Below are 7,833 nucleotides of genomic sequence, written 5' to 3' on the forward strand. Positions count from 1 at the left end.
AGGGGCTGGAGACAGGGAATCAGGGTTTGTGATTTTCCATTAAAAGTGTAGGAGATTTTTAGCTCAATGCATGGAATATTGAATTGTTTGAAAGAAATCATATACAGTACTTCAAGTTTATGTGTCTGTACCTCTTTTCCTTGTAGTTGTGAAATATCTGGTGGGGATATTAATATATTTAATTGTTGTTCTGGAATGAATTTTTTTCTCCCTCAAATTCACATGTTGAAGTCCTAATCCCCATTACCTTAGAATGTGATTGTATTTGGAGATAAAATTTTTTAAAAAGTAATTACATTAAAAGGAGATCATCGGGCCTCCCTGGTTGCACAAAGGGTTGAGACGCAACCTATTAAGCTATCTGTGGTCACTGCAGCATGAGTTCAATCCCCAGCCGGGGAGCTCCCCACATGGTGCAGCAGACCTCTCCTGTCTCGCCTGCTGCTCCCCTTAGCAGTGTTTTTGGTCATCTGCCTGTTCCGCTCCCCACTCTGTCTCTGGTGAATCCTCTCACCCCCCATGCCTCTGACCTGTACCCCAGTTTTTGTATGCATAAAAAAAATAAATATTAAAAAAAAGAGATCATCAGGGTGGGTCTTAATCCAATATGACTGGTGTCCTTACAAGAAGCAGGGATAAGCATACACACAAGTATGGAGGGAAGAAGATCATGTGAGAACATAGGGAGAAAATGGCCATTTATAAGCCGAGGAGAAAGACCTCAGAAGAGATGACCTTGCAGATACCTTGATCTCATAATGTCTGTCTGCTATTTAAGTCACCCAGTCTGTTACAATCTCACTGGGTTCTCCCATGGGTGCCCTCATGAAACTTGCTATTTGGCACAGAACATAAAAAATTGCAACAACTCTTAAGGTCAGACAAATCATGGCTTCACATCTTTTTTTTAACCACTGCAAAAGGCTATGGGTTTACAAATGCCCAAAAATAGATGACTGGATCAAGAAGATGTGGTACATATATACCATGGAATATTACTCAGCATTCAAAAAAGATAAACACATGCAATTTGCAGCAACATGGATGGCGCTGGAAGGGATCATGCTCAGCGAAATAAGCCAAAAAGAAAAAGAAAAATACCGGATGGTCTCACTCATAGCAGGAATCTAGAAAACTTATATAAGGGACCAGGAAAATGATTAACTATAAGAAAGTGAAAATCAAAATCAACAAAAAACTATGAACCAGAGACACTTTTAGGGGGGCGGGGGCGGGAGGGGAGGGATTGGGGTCAGAATGGGGGGGGGCTGCAATTGTATGGGAATATAAAAATAAAATTTATTATTTATAAAAAAAAAAAAAGGCTATGGGTTTAGGCTAAGCTGTTTAAGAAGGACCTCGCATTAGTTTCCATTTGATCAGCAAAAACCACCAGAGACAGAGGGACTGTCCTGTTCTGTTTTGCTGGTTGAGTCTGGTGTAATTAAGGATTCCCATGAAAACCAAGCTGATCATTCAGGTCCAGGCAGGTGCCAGGTAGCCATGCTCTCAATCTATAGATTGTGGCCTGTCTTTGGGTAGCTTAGAAAAAATGGTATGATGAGGTCAATGCAGTTTTGATGTCACTGTTTAAAGTCGAAAAGAAAATCACCCACTGGGGTAGTATCTTTGACCCTCTACCAAGTTTATTATTTGTTATTGTTAGTAATTTGATGTGACACACTATTGACTCCCTTTCTTCATTCTCTGGGGACTCTCCCTGGTACTTTAGAAAATAAGTAAAAATCTAAAATCACATGTTTTATTTACAATTATATAAATTTGTTTTCTGTCAGTACTTCCACACAGAAAAAAATCAGAAAATGCTGACTTTCTTCAAACATTGATGTAATTCATATTTTAGGTGATTAGATAATGAACATATTATATGAAGAGTGATATGTGTTCACTATTGAAATTTGTGTTTGCTTTTTTGTCATCTTTTTCAACTTCCTATCGCCTCTTAAATTTCAATGAAAATATATCTCTTTCTATTCTTGATCAAACAGCTTAATCTTCTCCTGCCTACGATTTTCAATTATACTGGCTTTGTAAGGGCTGAAGACATTGTCTGTATTAAAGACATTGCAAACAGTCTAGCATTATTGTAAGCTGTGCAGGCTCAAATCCCACATGAAACCTAGATCTCAATTTATCATAACCCCAGGCATGTCTACATTTTCTATAAACAAATTGGAATTATTTCCCCTTTTGATCTGGATATACTAAAAAAAGAAATCTCTTATTTTGGGATAAAAGCTTGGATTTTTTTTTAAGTCAGGGGAACTTGTTCTGATAAAACAGTGGGACTGAGAGCTCACCAGCCCTCGGTGAAGACTCCCACGTCTTTCTTTAGCTGACAGAGGATGTGGAAATCTCACCCCAAGCCTCTTTCAGCTTAAATCCCCTGGACATCTATTCCAGCAAAGGTTGGCAATAGGAAATCAGAGATGAAGTAATCTTAAGTGTTTGTTACCCGGGAAACTGCTCATTTGCAGTGGAGAACGTGTCACCTGTAGCCTCTTTCCTCCTCCTCTGAGCTCTGCCATGCGTTGCTCAGCTGTCAGTTCCTGGCTGGAGAAGGAGCTAGGTGGGGGCTTTCTCAGCATTTGATTCCTTTTCCTTGATTTCACTGTTTTATGATCTCTTTCATCCTGTTGAACCTGAGCTATTAGACAGTGCTTATGAAACAATTGTTTAGCAGGATTATTGGTTATTTCTCCAAGTTTTGTCACAATGAAAGAGGAAACTGCATTGACCAGATACTCGAAAGGGAGTAATTTTAGCACAAAGAAGCAACGTGCTTTTGCTTTCGGGACTTCTATGCACGGTTTGCGCGCGCACACAAACGGTACCTACTTTAGACCAGAACCTGGATATATATACACGGTAAATATAAAACCTGGAATTAAAAAAGCAGATTTTTTTCACTCAACAGAATTCTCTGTACAGGTCAAGGAAATGCCAAACTTAACAGATGTCTTACACTGTGCCCTGAAGGTCAATAAATTAGTTTTGTTGAACCAGGAAAAGGAAGGAATTCCAGAACTTCAGGTCCCCAAATGGAAATGCCCCTTAGGACAAGTCTAAACTAGGGAAATAGTACTGGAGAGCTTCCAAGTCACTTGGCCCAGTCTAGTGTAACTCATTTCTGGGCCCCCTGAAGCTGTTTGTTCAACTCTGCTGTCTACATCGCTGCAGTGTCAAAGGGAGTTAATCATTAGCAAGTGTGAATAATGCCAGCATAACAAGGCATGATTGCAGTTCTCTCTGTCTTGACAAAATTTTAAGCATTTGTTAGAATTTAAAAAAAAAAAACAACCCAACACCCAACATGACCACAGAATATTAAAATAACATGGAATTTTGTGAAGAGTTAATTAACTTTCCAGCATTTTAAACCACTGTTCTCATTGTTTTGTTAGAGCAGAGGGTGGGGTGATACCCTCCCAGTGACATAGTTTACTGACTGGCCTGGGGTAGTCTAATCCAGGTCAAGGCAAGTTTTCTCCCGAGAACCAGTCTTTGTTCTGAACTTTTAGGTGTAAGGTCCTCAGCCTCCCCATTTCCTTCTCCTCTGCTAGCTACCAAGTAATGCTGGACATAATGTGAATGCACCATGACCCAGAACCCGATGGCCCCCCTGCCTGTCTCCTGGAACCTGGATTATAGTACGTCCAGGTGCTCTCCTTGTGTGAGTCACAGGAGCTCTGGGTCATGGACGGTGGGGTTGGGGAAAGGAGTAAATCAACATTCCAACAGGCATTGTGGGATTAATTTTCTTTGGTTTCTCCTGAGTTCTGTTTGAAAGAAGGATCATTATCCTAAAATGTAATGAAGAATTCTAGCAGCCACCCAAAGTGGTTCTATGATTTGAGAGTCAAGGGTATAAGGAGGCACTCAGCCAATCTCTCCAGGACAGCAGCTCATTTGCAGACCCTGGGATGTCTCTGGAAATCACTAAATGTTATAACTGAGGTAACTGTGAAACTCCTCCAAATAAGGTGTACAGATGGACTTTTCCTTTTTCTGGAATGCCAGTAACCCCTCAGATATGCCTTGCTTCAGTTAATGTGCCATCATTCACTCACCTTGTGGCTCAATCCAGACAGTCAGGGCATACTGAGTTAGCGACCAATCCTGTTTCCTAAGGTAATACCTACAATTATTTGTCTCCTCTTGTCCTGCTGCCATTGGCTAATTGGACACTTGTCATTTTCTCTTAGACTTTTCTAACTAGTCTTCATGACCCTTGAATCAGACAAGATGGTATCTAAGTGATCTCTTTGGAATGAAGAACTATTTTTTTTAAGGGTACAAAGTTTATCTACACTCATAATTGCATTCTAACCATTTTATAAAGCTTATTTCAATCCCCGTATTTCTTTATTCTGAATTCTTCCTTCACATTTTCTGATATTTGGCATAAGGTTCAAACATACCTCGTGCACACTGATCCCTCCCAACACAACTCACATGACTGAATAAATGCTAGAGAAAAAATTAAGAGATTATTTGAAGCCCTGATCTTCTAATTACATCAAGAAGACAGTAGAGCCAGTTCATTGTGTTGAAATGCTACAAGTGAAGAATTTAAAAAATGCAAGTCACCTGAAAATAGATTATCTCTGTTCAAGTACCACTGAATAAAACTAATATGACAGACTGGCTTCTATGTCCCATTGCTCCCATAGTCTTCTGTGGTCATGCCTTCTTCTTCCATGTCTCCCTTGGTTGAGAAGGGCTGAGGTTGGCTGGCAGGCAGTTCATTTCCACTATTCTGACTCAAAGGAAGAGAGGAGGTTTGCTCAGTGGTTTCAGTGGGTTCCCTCAAAGCTTCCTTTTCAGGCTGACTTCCAGGAAGCTGTAGTTCATCTCCATAGTCTGGGTCTGTCATTCCATGCTCCCTGTCAGTGAGGGCTTCCATTTTCAACCTTCCAATGTGTTGCTTCAGAGGGAGCCTCCCCAATATCTTGGATAAAAGAAAACTGAACTTGATTTCTCTTTGGAATGATTAACAAAGCAAGGTATTGCAACAACTAAGTTTAGAGGCAGAAAGCTGGTAAATAGAAGTTAGAAAAAAGTACTTTTATTGCTAGGCAATTTTCTCCATACCACTGGGGCTTGTGCAAGGGTCAAAAACTTGATCTTCTTCCTTGAGAATGATCAAATCTTCAGGCTTTATTGGAAAGGCTCACACCCCTTTAGCTATGGATGTACTGTATTACTTGAGTAAAGAGTGTGTGTTCTAGTCACCACTGAGGATATCTGCAAAACTCAGAAATTCACTGGCTCTCATAAGATCATCTGTTTCCATGAAGAAATCTATGTAGTTCTAGTGAAGATATGAATTGAATAACTCTCCTGCTATGTGTGACATTTCTACTACTTCTGCAGGTTGAATAAGTACAGTATCCTGCTTATACTCTGATAGATGAGAAGGCAATTGGAGTGAGTCTAATTCTATTAATGATCCTCTTTTGCAACACAGTATTTTCCCCAAAGCCCTGAAGAAAAAGAGAGAAATATCTTTGCCACCAATAACTTGAACTTCTTGATTTTCAAAAATTGTATCAGGTTTTTTCCCTTTTTTTTTATTTTAACAGTGTGGGATCTGATTTTAATGGACACTTTCAATTTCCCTGGCCATAAATTGTTCTCTCCTTTTTTTTAAAAAAAGATTTATTTATTTATTTATACAAAAACTGGGTTACAGGCCATATGCGCAGGAGGGTGAGAGAGAGGATTCACCAGAGACAGAGCGGGGAACAGACCAGGCAGACTGATGAAATACACTGCTGAAGGGAACAGGGGCGAGACAGAAGAGGTCTGCTTTGCCATGTGGGACCCTCACCGGCCAGCAGGGATTGAACTGGTGCTGCAAAGGCTGCGGACAGCTTCACAGCACAGCACTCAATTGCCTGCACCACCAAGGGAGGCCCTGTTCTCTCCTTTTGAAGAAGAAAATTGGAGGCTGTTTATTGCACTTTTGATATTACCAGAACATCCTTGACAGAGCAACTCTAGAGTTATATCAGGGATGATAATTTTACTTCCATTATTAATAGCTTTTATTGTCACTAGTCAATTAAGAAATTTCATCATACTTGTTGGTGCCAAAGAGTTGTAATCAATATAAAATTTATTGATCACATATTTCAGTACCAAGTGTATCTTGATTCAGACACTTAATTCTCAGCAGATAAATTAAAATGTGTGTATAGGGTACAGAGTGTTTTATAATTCATTTAAATAGAAGACATAACAAGACAAAAATGACAATATGAGCAATTCTCCAAATATTGTATTTTCATTAGGCTCAGTTGTTGAGACCAGGATTAAGGAATAGTGAGTACATGTGTGGCCTTTTAAATCATGAAATTTGGGCCTTCCTTGTGGCTCAGTGGGTTGAGTGCAGCACTGTGAAGCTGTCCACAGCCTCAATAGCCTGGATTTGATTCCTGGCTGGCCAGGGAGATACCCACATGGTATGGCAGACCTCTCCTGTCTTGCCCGCTGCTCCCCTCTGCAGTGTTTTTTGTCATCTGCTGTACTGCTCCCTGCTTTGTCTCTGGTGAATCCTCTCACCCTCCAGCGCCTCTGGGCTGTACCTCAGCTCTTGTATAAATAAAATAAATCTTTTAAAAAAATCATGAAAAGTTGATGTGACATATATCTTTTTAGGTGGGATCTAATGCTCTAGGTTTAGGAAGTTTCATGATTTCTATCCTCTCTCACTTTGAAGGTATCTTAAACAGTCACTATCAAGCTAGAGTTTGCTTTTCTAGCAATGCAAAGAATTCCTTCCATTGTCTTACCTCTAGAAGATGTGCTATGCAGTCAAGTACCTTGCAGAACTGACTGGTTAGATGGTGCTGTCTATAGTGCTTGGCCCGAGGAGCACCTAGAAAAGTCTTTTTACTTTCCCCATCTTTTCTTTCCTTTATTTTCCCCATGTAGGGACTCCTCTAGGACAATTGTGTTCCTTACCTTTCTAATATCAGGGAGTAGCAAAATCACTTTTTTTCTCTTTAAAAATATCTATGAAATAAAAAATATTGACCAATCTTGAATACCTCCATTTTTTTTGGTCCTTATATTTGCTACTTTTCATTTTTATATATATGTTTTACATCATTGTTCATTTTTGTACAATGTTTGCTTTCTCCTCTCAAGTGTAGTCCCTGTAAAATTCCCACCACCAGTTCACCTGTGAACCATCACCATTGTCCCTGTGATCTTCCCACCCCTGTTTTGATCCCTCTCCTTCCCCCTCCCTTGCAGAATATCTCTGATTTCTAGTTGACTGCTAATTTTGTTTTTTAATTTATTGTTATTATTAATTTCCTGGTCCCTTATTTTGTTTCCCTATATTCCTCTATAAGTGAAATCATCTGATGTTTTTCTTTTCTTTCTGGCTTATTTCACCGAGCATTATCTCTTCCAGCTCCATCCATGTTGCTGCAAATGGCATGAGTTTATCTTTTTTGAGTGCTGAGTAATATCCGCTGTGTATATATACACCACATCTTCTTGATCCAGTCATCTATTTTTGGGCATTTGGGTGGTTGTTTCCATAGCTGCAATAAACATAGGGGTGCAGGTATCCCTTTGAATTAATGTTTTTGTGTCCTTTGGGTAGATTCTTAGGAGTAGAATTGCTGGGTCATATGGTAGTTCCATTTTCAGTTTGCTACTTTTCATTTTCTTTTTTAAAGATTTATTTATTTATATAAGAACTGGGGTACAGGCCAGAGGTGCAGGAGGGTGAGAGGATTCACCAGAGAGAGAGGGGAACAGAACAGGCAGACTGACGAAATACACTGCTGAGGG

General features: G+C 39.8%; 1 pseudogene across 1 annotated transcript; it reads right to left on the minus strand.

The window, feature by feature from the left end:
- Positions 1-4,672: 4,672 nt before the first annotated feature.
- On the minus strand, positions 4,673-6,956 carry LOC311183350 (cell cycle checkpoint protein RAD17-like; annotated as a pseudogene). Its single transcript has 3 exons — positions 6,819-6,956; positions 5,931-6,174; positions 4,673-5,642 (listed from the first exon to the last, which is right to left on the minus strand). The product of its transcript is annotated as a cell cycle checkpoint protein RAD17-like (transcript).
- Positions 6,957-7,833: the final 877 nt, after the last annotated feature.

This window comes from Talpa europaea, assembly GCF_964194135.1.
Source record: "Talpa europaea genome assembly, chromosome: 13".
In the NCBI taxonomy this organism is placed as follows: domain Eukaryota; kingdom Metazoa; phylum Chordata; class Mammalia; order Eulipotyphla; family Talpidae; genus Talpa; species Talpa europaea.